At 41.8% G+C, this 8852-nt stretch overlaps 1 protein-coding gene across 2 annotated transcripts in view; it reads left to right on the top strand.

The window, feature by feature from the left end:
* Positions 1–1378: 1378 nt before the first annotated feature.
* Positions 1379–8852, top strand: part of COL6A5 (collagen type VI alpha 5 chain) — a 131927-nt gene continuing 124453 nt past the window's right edge. For both annotated transcript variants that reach the window (XM_078432355.2, XM_078432354.2), the window contains exon 1: positions 1379–1560. The gene's annotated coding sequence lies outside the window, so the exon portion shown is untranslated. The remainder of the gene's footprint in view (positions 1561–8852) is intronic.

Genomic DNA, 8852 nt, shown 5'->3' with positions numbered 1-8852 from the left:
GATTATGTTCTAGAAACAAGGCTACGTGGCAGTGTACAAAGAGCACAGCCTCCCATCGCCTCCAAACATTCTGCTTTTGTTGGGTAATGTTGGTTCTCATTATAGTCCTTGGAGGGCTGTTGAGGCTGGTCTGACAGTCAGGACAAGCCTGGTGGGTGGTGCCAGGAACAGTGACTACTCACAGCACCCTCCCCATCCCCCAGCGCGCGCGCGCACGCGCACACACACACACACACACACACACACACACCCCTCAGGAGAGAGGAGTCAAGAGAGCAGACCCCTGTGGTCCTGGCTGAGGCCTCCTCCCCAAATTGAATAGAACTGTGTTCAAGTCCAGGATTTCAAACACCCTGTAATCCCGACTATACTAAGTGGATTCCAGAAGTCCAGGACAACTTTGGCCTCGAGCAAATACACCGTCTTCTGAGGAAAACTATCCCCCCCCCCGCCCCGACTTTGATAATTAAAAAAAACAAGTTGTTAGTTTACTCATATTTGTGTTCCCTTTGTTTAAAAAAAAAAAAAGATAATAAAAGGGAAAAGTCGTGGGTGCCTTCATTCAACTTCCTTCTCCCCATCCTTTCTGAGAAATGCTTGGAAAATTCCTAATGGACGTCGGAAGCCGTCCTGGAATCAAGGCGCCCTGTGCCTTCAGAGGTCCATGCCCAGTGAGGGGGAGCTCATATCTCTCTTGTGTCCTCTTGGCTTTTTCGTAAACTCTCATCCGTATGAGTAATTTCAGCGTGTCTCTTCATCAACAGCCTGAAAAGGCTGGCAGGCTGAAGCGGGGCTCCGATAGACTGAATTCAAGCGCACAGGCTGGGAACGTGTGAGCATATAAAATCTCAGCTGTGAGTACCTGCCCACGGAAAACAAGGGAACAAACAAACCAACAAGCGGTTCATCTAAGAACAGGCAGTGCTTTCCAAGTTCTTCGGTGTGATCTACGTGCTAAATCGCATCTTCATTTTTGTTCCTTCTCCACCTCCCAGCCTTGCCCTTCCTGGAAGCTCCTGGAGAGAACTGCTACCCTTAGCATAGGTACTCCTTCTCTTTGGGAATTCGACCTTCTTTGGGAATTTCCTCTGCTTCTCTGCAGGTGGGCTCTGAAGCCACCACCAAGTGAGTAAACCGTTGGAGCCAATTAGTAAGCCCTCAGCCCAAGCAGCAGCAGTGACCTCAGCTCAGTGGCCGCAGATAAAGGCTGCCCTCGGTTTCTCAGGAACTTCTTAAGTTCTTTTGGCAGCCCTTGGCTTCTCCGGAATCGCTGCTAAGCCAACACACAGCTGGAGCTCCTCTGGACACTCACAAGAAAACCCGAGAGCCGTTAAAAGCCCCAGCGCGCAGGGGAGCCAGGCCAAGGTCAGGGGTCAGCGGCGGCTTTAAAGGGCCTGCGGGGCTGGCGGCGCTCGCTCGCTCGGTACCACCTGCTGCGGCGCAGCGCGGACCCCGGCTTCCCGCAAGCTCCCTCCGGCCCGCAGCGGGCGCCCCACGGCCCTCTGCAAAGCTGGGGTTGGTCTCTGGGGTTCTGAGGGGCCCCAGACCCCGGGAAGTTCGGTGAGTGTGACGTGCGTGGGGGCTTGCGGCCCGAGGTGGGCGGGAGGAGAGCGCAGGTACGTCGGCGTGGGTGGGATTGTCCCCTTCCGGTGATTTTGCACCTAAAATCCCTACTTGAAGGAATCTCTCAAACGGTGGGAGACGAGGCTCTTGAAGGCTAGATTTTTAGAATTGGAAAGGACCAAGGACCAGCAGCATCTCCGTCCCCGGGGGGCCTTTTTAGAGATGCAACTTCATGGGCTCCAAGCCAGACCTGCTGAACCAGAACCTCTAGGTATGGGGCCCAGGAATGTGTCTTTTCTCAAACCCTCCAGGAGGGTCTGATGCAGCTAACGTTTGCTCCCCCCCACCCCGACTTGGAAGTCATTTAGTCTAAGATTTGGGCCCCTCACTCCATGCAGGAACCCCCCCCCCACCCCCCCACCCCCCAGGTAAACCGAAAGGGGTGCATGGAGGATAAACCATGAGGCATTAGGTGCTGGGATATATTCAGGCACAGTAAGAACTTTGAAACACTCTTGGTTTGTGGGAATTGCTATTCCGTGTCAAACTGTGAACTGTGATCTTTGATTTCCTCAAAACAGCCGCTCAGGGCTGTAAGAAATGTTACTGAGTTTCTACTATGTGCAAGGTTCCAAGCAAGGTTCTTTCAAAGTGAAGGAGGGAGTTTTGTACTTTTAAAATCTTCAAACTGTTGGTGTATTTTTCCTTTAACCAAGATCTTTGTCATTGGTGTAGTGCTTCTCTCCACATTTATTTTGGGTTTTGGTATTTAAGTGCTCCTTCTGAAGTTAATTTTTGTTAATTGTTTTTAACCCAGAATGCCAGATTAGATATTCTAAAGATATGTATTTATTTTATGAGTTCTAAGAAAAGCTCACATTGGCAAGACATATTTTTTGATGTTCCTATTGAAGTCTACTTGATACATTTTATAAGTAGAATATATAGGGATCCTGAGATTTCTCTTTTAATGTTTATTTATTTATTTTGAGAGAGAGCATGCACGCAAACGGGAGGACTGGCAGAGGGAGAGGAGAGAATCCCAAGTAGGCTCTAGGCTGACAGAGCAGAAATTGACATGGGGCTCAATCTCAGTGAGATCCTGACCTGAGCCAAAATCAAGAGTTGGATTCTTAAGTGACTGAGCCATCCAGGCACCCCGGGATCCTGAGATTTTTTTAGGAGTCAGTGAGAAAGACAATTTATCATCTTCTCTGATGAGTCCAATACCAGAGCTAGCTACCTTATACAAACTCTGAGAAGAAATCAGTTGCTATGGGAAAGCCCCTTGGAAACAATTATGGATGCCATTGTGACCCAAATTACACTGTTCCCTGATCTCCAAGGTTCTGAACCGTTCTTGCAGATAAGGCAGCTGGACTCTTCATCACTGCTGAGAGCCTTACTCATGAAATAGTTGATGAAGAAGGTTTTATGAATGGTTTGCTGTTAGTTGTGTTTTTTTATTCTCCTTTGGTGGCTTAATTTAAATATTAGGTCTAAATCTACTACTGAGTCGTTCTGAGACTCTGGAAAAAATCTCTGTGGATATTTCTCAGTTTTCCCTTCTTTTCAATGGGTGGATGCAGGATGTATGCTTTTGATGTGGTACTTGCCAGCATTATTCCAAAATGTCTCCCCAGAGTTCCCTACTTGCCGTATGGTTACAATATTGAATTCTTATTAATATGTTAAAGTAGAGAAAATACTTAATACAATGATCATAGTTAATTATGTATGCACGTTTTAAGTTAAAACATCTCAGAAGCTTCCTCACAGATTTCAAAGGCTCACTTCTGTTTTAAAAACAACTTTGGAAATGTCCGTTAAAATGACAAGTTACTGCTAGGAATGTCATGTGCCTTTGAAAACTAAGCTTGCCATTGTAAATATTCCTTATCCCGAATCATGACTACATAAAGTGCTTGCTCATAAGAATTCAAAGAGCGTATACTCAGCATCCATTTATAATGGACTGTAAGGTTTGCAACATAGGTCTTATTTTTGTCATATTTTATGTTGTTATTTCCCTTCTTCAAGTTCAACTCACCTTCTAAAAGAATAATTTTTAACCCTGGAGCATTTATCCAGAACCCTGTAGCTCTGAGAGTGGGGGACGGGACTTGAGATGTATACTTTTCATGGCATTGCTGTTTGCTTTACGGATCCCCCTGCCAATCTCCTAGGATCTCAGATCCAGGACCTCTCTGAGCAGGTGCAGAGGAGGTGATAGGCGCTGGGCAAAGCTGGGACCTAGGATACAAATGAGATGCGTGCCTACCTTATGAGGAAGGACTAGCTGGTGGGGCACGGGCAGTTGCCAGCATTTTTGTCACTGTTGTCAATCACCAGTGCCCTGTGGTCCTGCTCTAGATTCTCTTGACCTGCTCAAATTCTAATCCTTCAAGCCATGTTTTGGGGGCATACCGTAATTCAAGACTTGGTCTCTGAAAAGCAACTGTAAAATTCTGCTTTTCTGGGGCACCTGGGTGGCTCAGTCGGTTGGGCGTCCGACTTCAGCTCAGGTCATGATCTCACAGTCTGTGAGTTTGAGCCCTGCGTCAGGCTCTGTGCTGACAGCTCAGAGCCTGGAGCCTGCTTCAGATTCTGTGTCTCCCTCTCTCTCTGCCCCTCCCCTGCTCATGCTCTGTCTCTCTCTGTCTCAAAAATAAGATAAAAACATTAAAAATTAAAAAAAATTTCTGCTTTCTTTGATGGACCCAAGTGACACTTTGAGCCTTCTTCCTTAGCATGGTGAACTAATTTTTGGGAGATAATAAAGGACATGAAGAGACCAGAATAGTGGGATGAGAACTTTATAAAGACAATGTAGTTCAGTGGAAGGAATATCATCTTTGCAATCAGAGAGACTGCAAGTTTTGGGCCAAGATGTACTACAACTCTGAGCCTCTGTTTCTTTATCAGTCATATGGGTATAATCATCATGCAAAAAGACCTACTCTTCTGCTAGTTCAAGTACCTTAAGTGTATATTTCACTAGCTAACATTAGCTACAAAGGAGGTTTGGAAATGTGTTTTTATAGCTAAGCACATTGCCCTAACCATCAGTATAGAGGTTCTATGGATAAAGAGGGAAGATGAGGTAATGAATAGGCAGCTAGAAGTTTACCAAACATGGATACAGGACAAGAACAGTTCTTTGGAGATTGGAAAATGACAATGGTTGTGGTGGATAGTGGGGCGTAGATGTGTGTGCATTGGGGAGTACAAAGTGGTAGAGAAAATGTGATCATGTTTCTAGGCAACTGGATGGCTTGAGGATGTTCAAGTCAAGCAGACAGGCCCCTGAAATAGAAGTGCTCTGGGTGTGAAATTGTGCTGGTAATAATATCTCTGTCTAGGTCTTGAAGCAGTTTACATAAATGGCTATATTTAAATCTTACAATAATCCTGAGAGGTAAAAAAAATATATGTGTGTGTGTGTGTGTGTGTGTGTGTGTGTGTTTATGTGTGTTTATTACCACTTCATTGATAAGGAAGTTGAGGCTTAGAATTATTAAGCCTTTGTCTAAGAGCATATGCTCAGTTAGCACACAGTTTCTGTAGACCTTACCTTTCTGGCACCCATTTAATCTCCTTAATGGGGATGGGTCAGGTTGTAGAAAAAAATGAGAGAATGAAGTTAACTTTGTATACTTCCTTTTTACCATTGCAATAAGGCAAGAAAAAAAATTGGAAAGAGGGAGATAACATAATGAAATTTTGTAATTTAATAATTAAAGATGATTTAATGATTTAAGAGCCCATATACCTGGGTTCAAATCAGCATTTAATCACTTGCTAGCAGTGTAAACTTGGGTAAGACATTTAACTTCACTTTTTTCTTCTGTCTTATGGGGTAATAGTAGTACTCATAGAGATGTTGTAAGATAAAAAAACAAGAAATAGTGACTGGTACATAATAAGAAATAAATGCATGCTGCAAGGCCTTGGTGCTTCAGATAGATCATAGCTAAGAGAAAAAAATTGGAAATTAATCAAGCTAATTAAGATAGCTGACTACAAAATAAATTTCAGTAGTAACAATCAGCTGAGAGTATAATGAGAGGAAAATGTGTATTCTCAATAACAACAAATTATAAAATAGCTGAGGACTATGAATGTGAAATGTGTAGGACCAAGTCCTGTTGGATCCCTGCTGCCTGAACTTTACCCCCCATCCTTGCCCCAAACACACATTCAGATGCGGCACAGAAAACCCAAGGTACCAGTATTGGTTTTATGCAAAAATACTTCCAAGAAAAAAAGAAGCACTGTTATATGCAAGACAAAGATTAAGAATTATTCGAGGAAACAGAGGAAAATTACTCTAAACTCTAAGAAATGTAAGAGGTAACGAAAGACAAAGCCAAGGAAAGCACAGAAGTGACATAAAACCAAAACCCAAATTAGAAGGTATAAGTCAGCCTTGTGGAAAATTAGATTTTGATTTAGAGGACAACTTTGGGGGAAAAAATCTCATAGATTGCAGAGGGCAAGGACAAAGAGAAAAAAGTGGTTTGAATAATAGTGATGGAGAACAAGAGAGAAACAGCATCAGGCTGTGTGAATTTTCTGGAAAAAAAAGAGAAAACAACAAAAGGGAACTGAAAATAAATATAAAACATATTGTATTTCTATGATCTCAAACTATCATGAATTTCAAGATGTATCTTTGATTTAAAAATCGCCTTTGGGCAAATAAAATGGAACAATAAAATTATATTAAATGAATGTGTCATAAAATATTTTGCAGTTTGAGAAAGACTGAAATGTAAAATAATATATTTTTTAATTGAGAAAACACAGAATTAGATGAAAACTTCCAAAGTAAAAGGACATCTGCATTGGCAGGTCAAAAGTCTCATCATCTTCTGAAAAAACAAACAACCCCCCCTCCCCCGCCAATAAGATTAGTATGGTGTTCTTTAAGGATAAAGAATTAAATATCCAAGCAGAAAAACAAAAAATAAATTAGACTGGACATATAAATGATCTCACCAACATCAGATTTTGGAAGACAGTGACTCAATGATCAGAGCTTAGAGGGAAAACGACAGAAATTAAGACCAGGGAATTCAATAGCCACATTCAGTATACGGCTTGTGCTATATTTTCGTTAGCACCGATCTAGATTTCTCCAGATGGCAAATTGGAAGGTATCAGAAAGACATTCTCAGTTATGCCAGATGTCAGGGCCTGTAAGCTAATCCTTGCTGTTCAAGTGTTTTCTGAGGACCAGCGTCCTCCAGGAGCTTCTTAAAAGCGCAGAATCTCAGGCCCCACTCCCAAACTACTGAATCGGAGCCTATATTTTAACATGATGCCCAGGTAATTCATGTGCACATTAAAGCTCGAGAAACACTGTCTTCCTTAACCGTTTCCTAAGAGTCTTCTAGCCCACTGCTTTGTAACTGGTGTGTGTTGCAAGGACTGCGGATCTTTTGAGACACTGATCTCCTTAACCTGTGGGGTGGAAGAACTTGGGCTGAGGACCTAAAGAACAATGTCATTTTCTTTGTGCACCATGATCTATGGTTGTGCTGTCCAGTATGGTAACCAGTCATCATGTGTGGCTATTGGGCACTTGAAATGTGACCAGATTTTGAGGACTTAGTATGAAAAAAGAAAGCAAAATGGTGCATTAATAATTATTATATTGATTATATATTGAAATTTCAGCATTTTGGATATACTGGGGTTATGTAAAATACAGCTTTTAATTGATTTCATGTATTTCTTTGCTAACGGGGTTGCTAAAAAATTTAAAATTGCATATGTGGCTTGCGTTCTGTTTCTTTTGGACAATGCTGATCTGCTTGCTTTTGGTGGAAAAAAGACAAATCAAAATAAAGAACCCAAGAATGGATATGGGCTTATAGGGCACATTAATCCTATTTAAACTTAGAAATAAAATTGAAATAGCTGTGGTATTGTGATCACAGAGCAAGAATTACATTCTTAAAAATAAAAAGTTACAATATGAAAACCCTAAAGTTTAAAAGATAATTTCTTTTCTTTTTTTAATTTTTAAATGTTTATTTATTTTTGAGAGAGAGAGAGAGAGTGCGAGCGGGGGAGGGACAAAGAGAGAGGGAGACACAGAATCTGAATCAGGCTCCAGGCTCTGAACTGTCAGCACAGAGCCTGATGTGGGGCTCGAACCCATGAACCGTGAGATCATGACCTGAGCTGAAGTTGGAAGCTTAAACGACTGAGCCACCCAGGTGCCCCTTAAAAGATAATTTCATGAGAACAGATGAGGAGATTCCTTTTGCCTCTATAGAATTCAATCCAAAAAATGAAAGAAGAGGAAGGTAATGTAAGCAGACTAATATTCCCATCTTTTGTGGGGAGGGGGGCATAAATTTCCTTTCTAAAGTTAATAAGTTTAGAAATATAAGTTAAAATGTTTTATTTACAAATAAATTTAATTAGTTTGTTCTAAGTAAAAATCTGATATATTTTCTTCCAAATTGATGATCAATAGAGGAGAAATAAAAAAAAAAAAAACTGACAATAAGGGCAAAAAAGTTAAACAAAAGAAACAAGAGGGAAAAATAAGGGATTACCTATAAAAACAGAGATGATACAAATTCAAACATATATTTTATAATATAATGTAATGTGAATTCAAATGTCCCCTTTTCAAAAAAAATTTTTAATGCTTATTTATTTTTGAGGGAGAGAGAGAGAGCGCGCAAGCTGGGGAGGGGCAGAGAGAGAGGGAGACAGAGGACCCAAAACAGACTCCACACTATCAGTGCAGAGCCTGATGCAGAGCTTGAACTCAGGAACTGTGAGATCATGACCTGAGCTGAAGTGGAGACTTAAAAGGCTGAGCCACCCAGGTGCCCTGCCCCCCATTTTTTGAGAGAGAGAGAAAGAGAGAGAGAGAGAGAGAGAGAGCATGTGTGAGTTCACACTCCCTGGGGAGGGACAGAGGGAGACTGAGAATCTCAAACAGGCTCCACACTCAGCCCAGAGCCCAGAGCCCAATGTGGGCTCAATCTCACAACTGAGGGATTGTAACCTGAAACAAAATCAACAGTTCGATGCTTAACCAAGTCGCCCAGACACCCCTAAGTCCTCCTCTTAAAGAAAGAGATTCACAAATTGGATCAGAAGACTATATCCAGCCAAATGCTCTCTACCGGAGATGCATCTAAAATTAAAAAGATTTGGTAACTGACATTAATGATATGCTATCCAAGAGAAAGCAGGAATTATGATGTTTGTTATATAATGTTGAGATCAATAACAAATATATTAAATGAGGCAAAATGCAT

This window comes from Panthera onca, chromosome C2 (assembly GCF_046562875.1).
Source record: "Panthera onca isolate mPanOnc1 chromosome C2, mPanOnc1 haplotype 2, whole genome shotgun sequence".
In the NCBI taxonomy this organism is placed as follows: domain Eukaryota; kingdom Metazoa; phylum Chordata; class Mammalia; order Carnivora; family Felidae; genus Panthera; species Panthera onca.
This window is presented reverse-complemented; position numbering and strand designations above follow the sequence as displayed.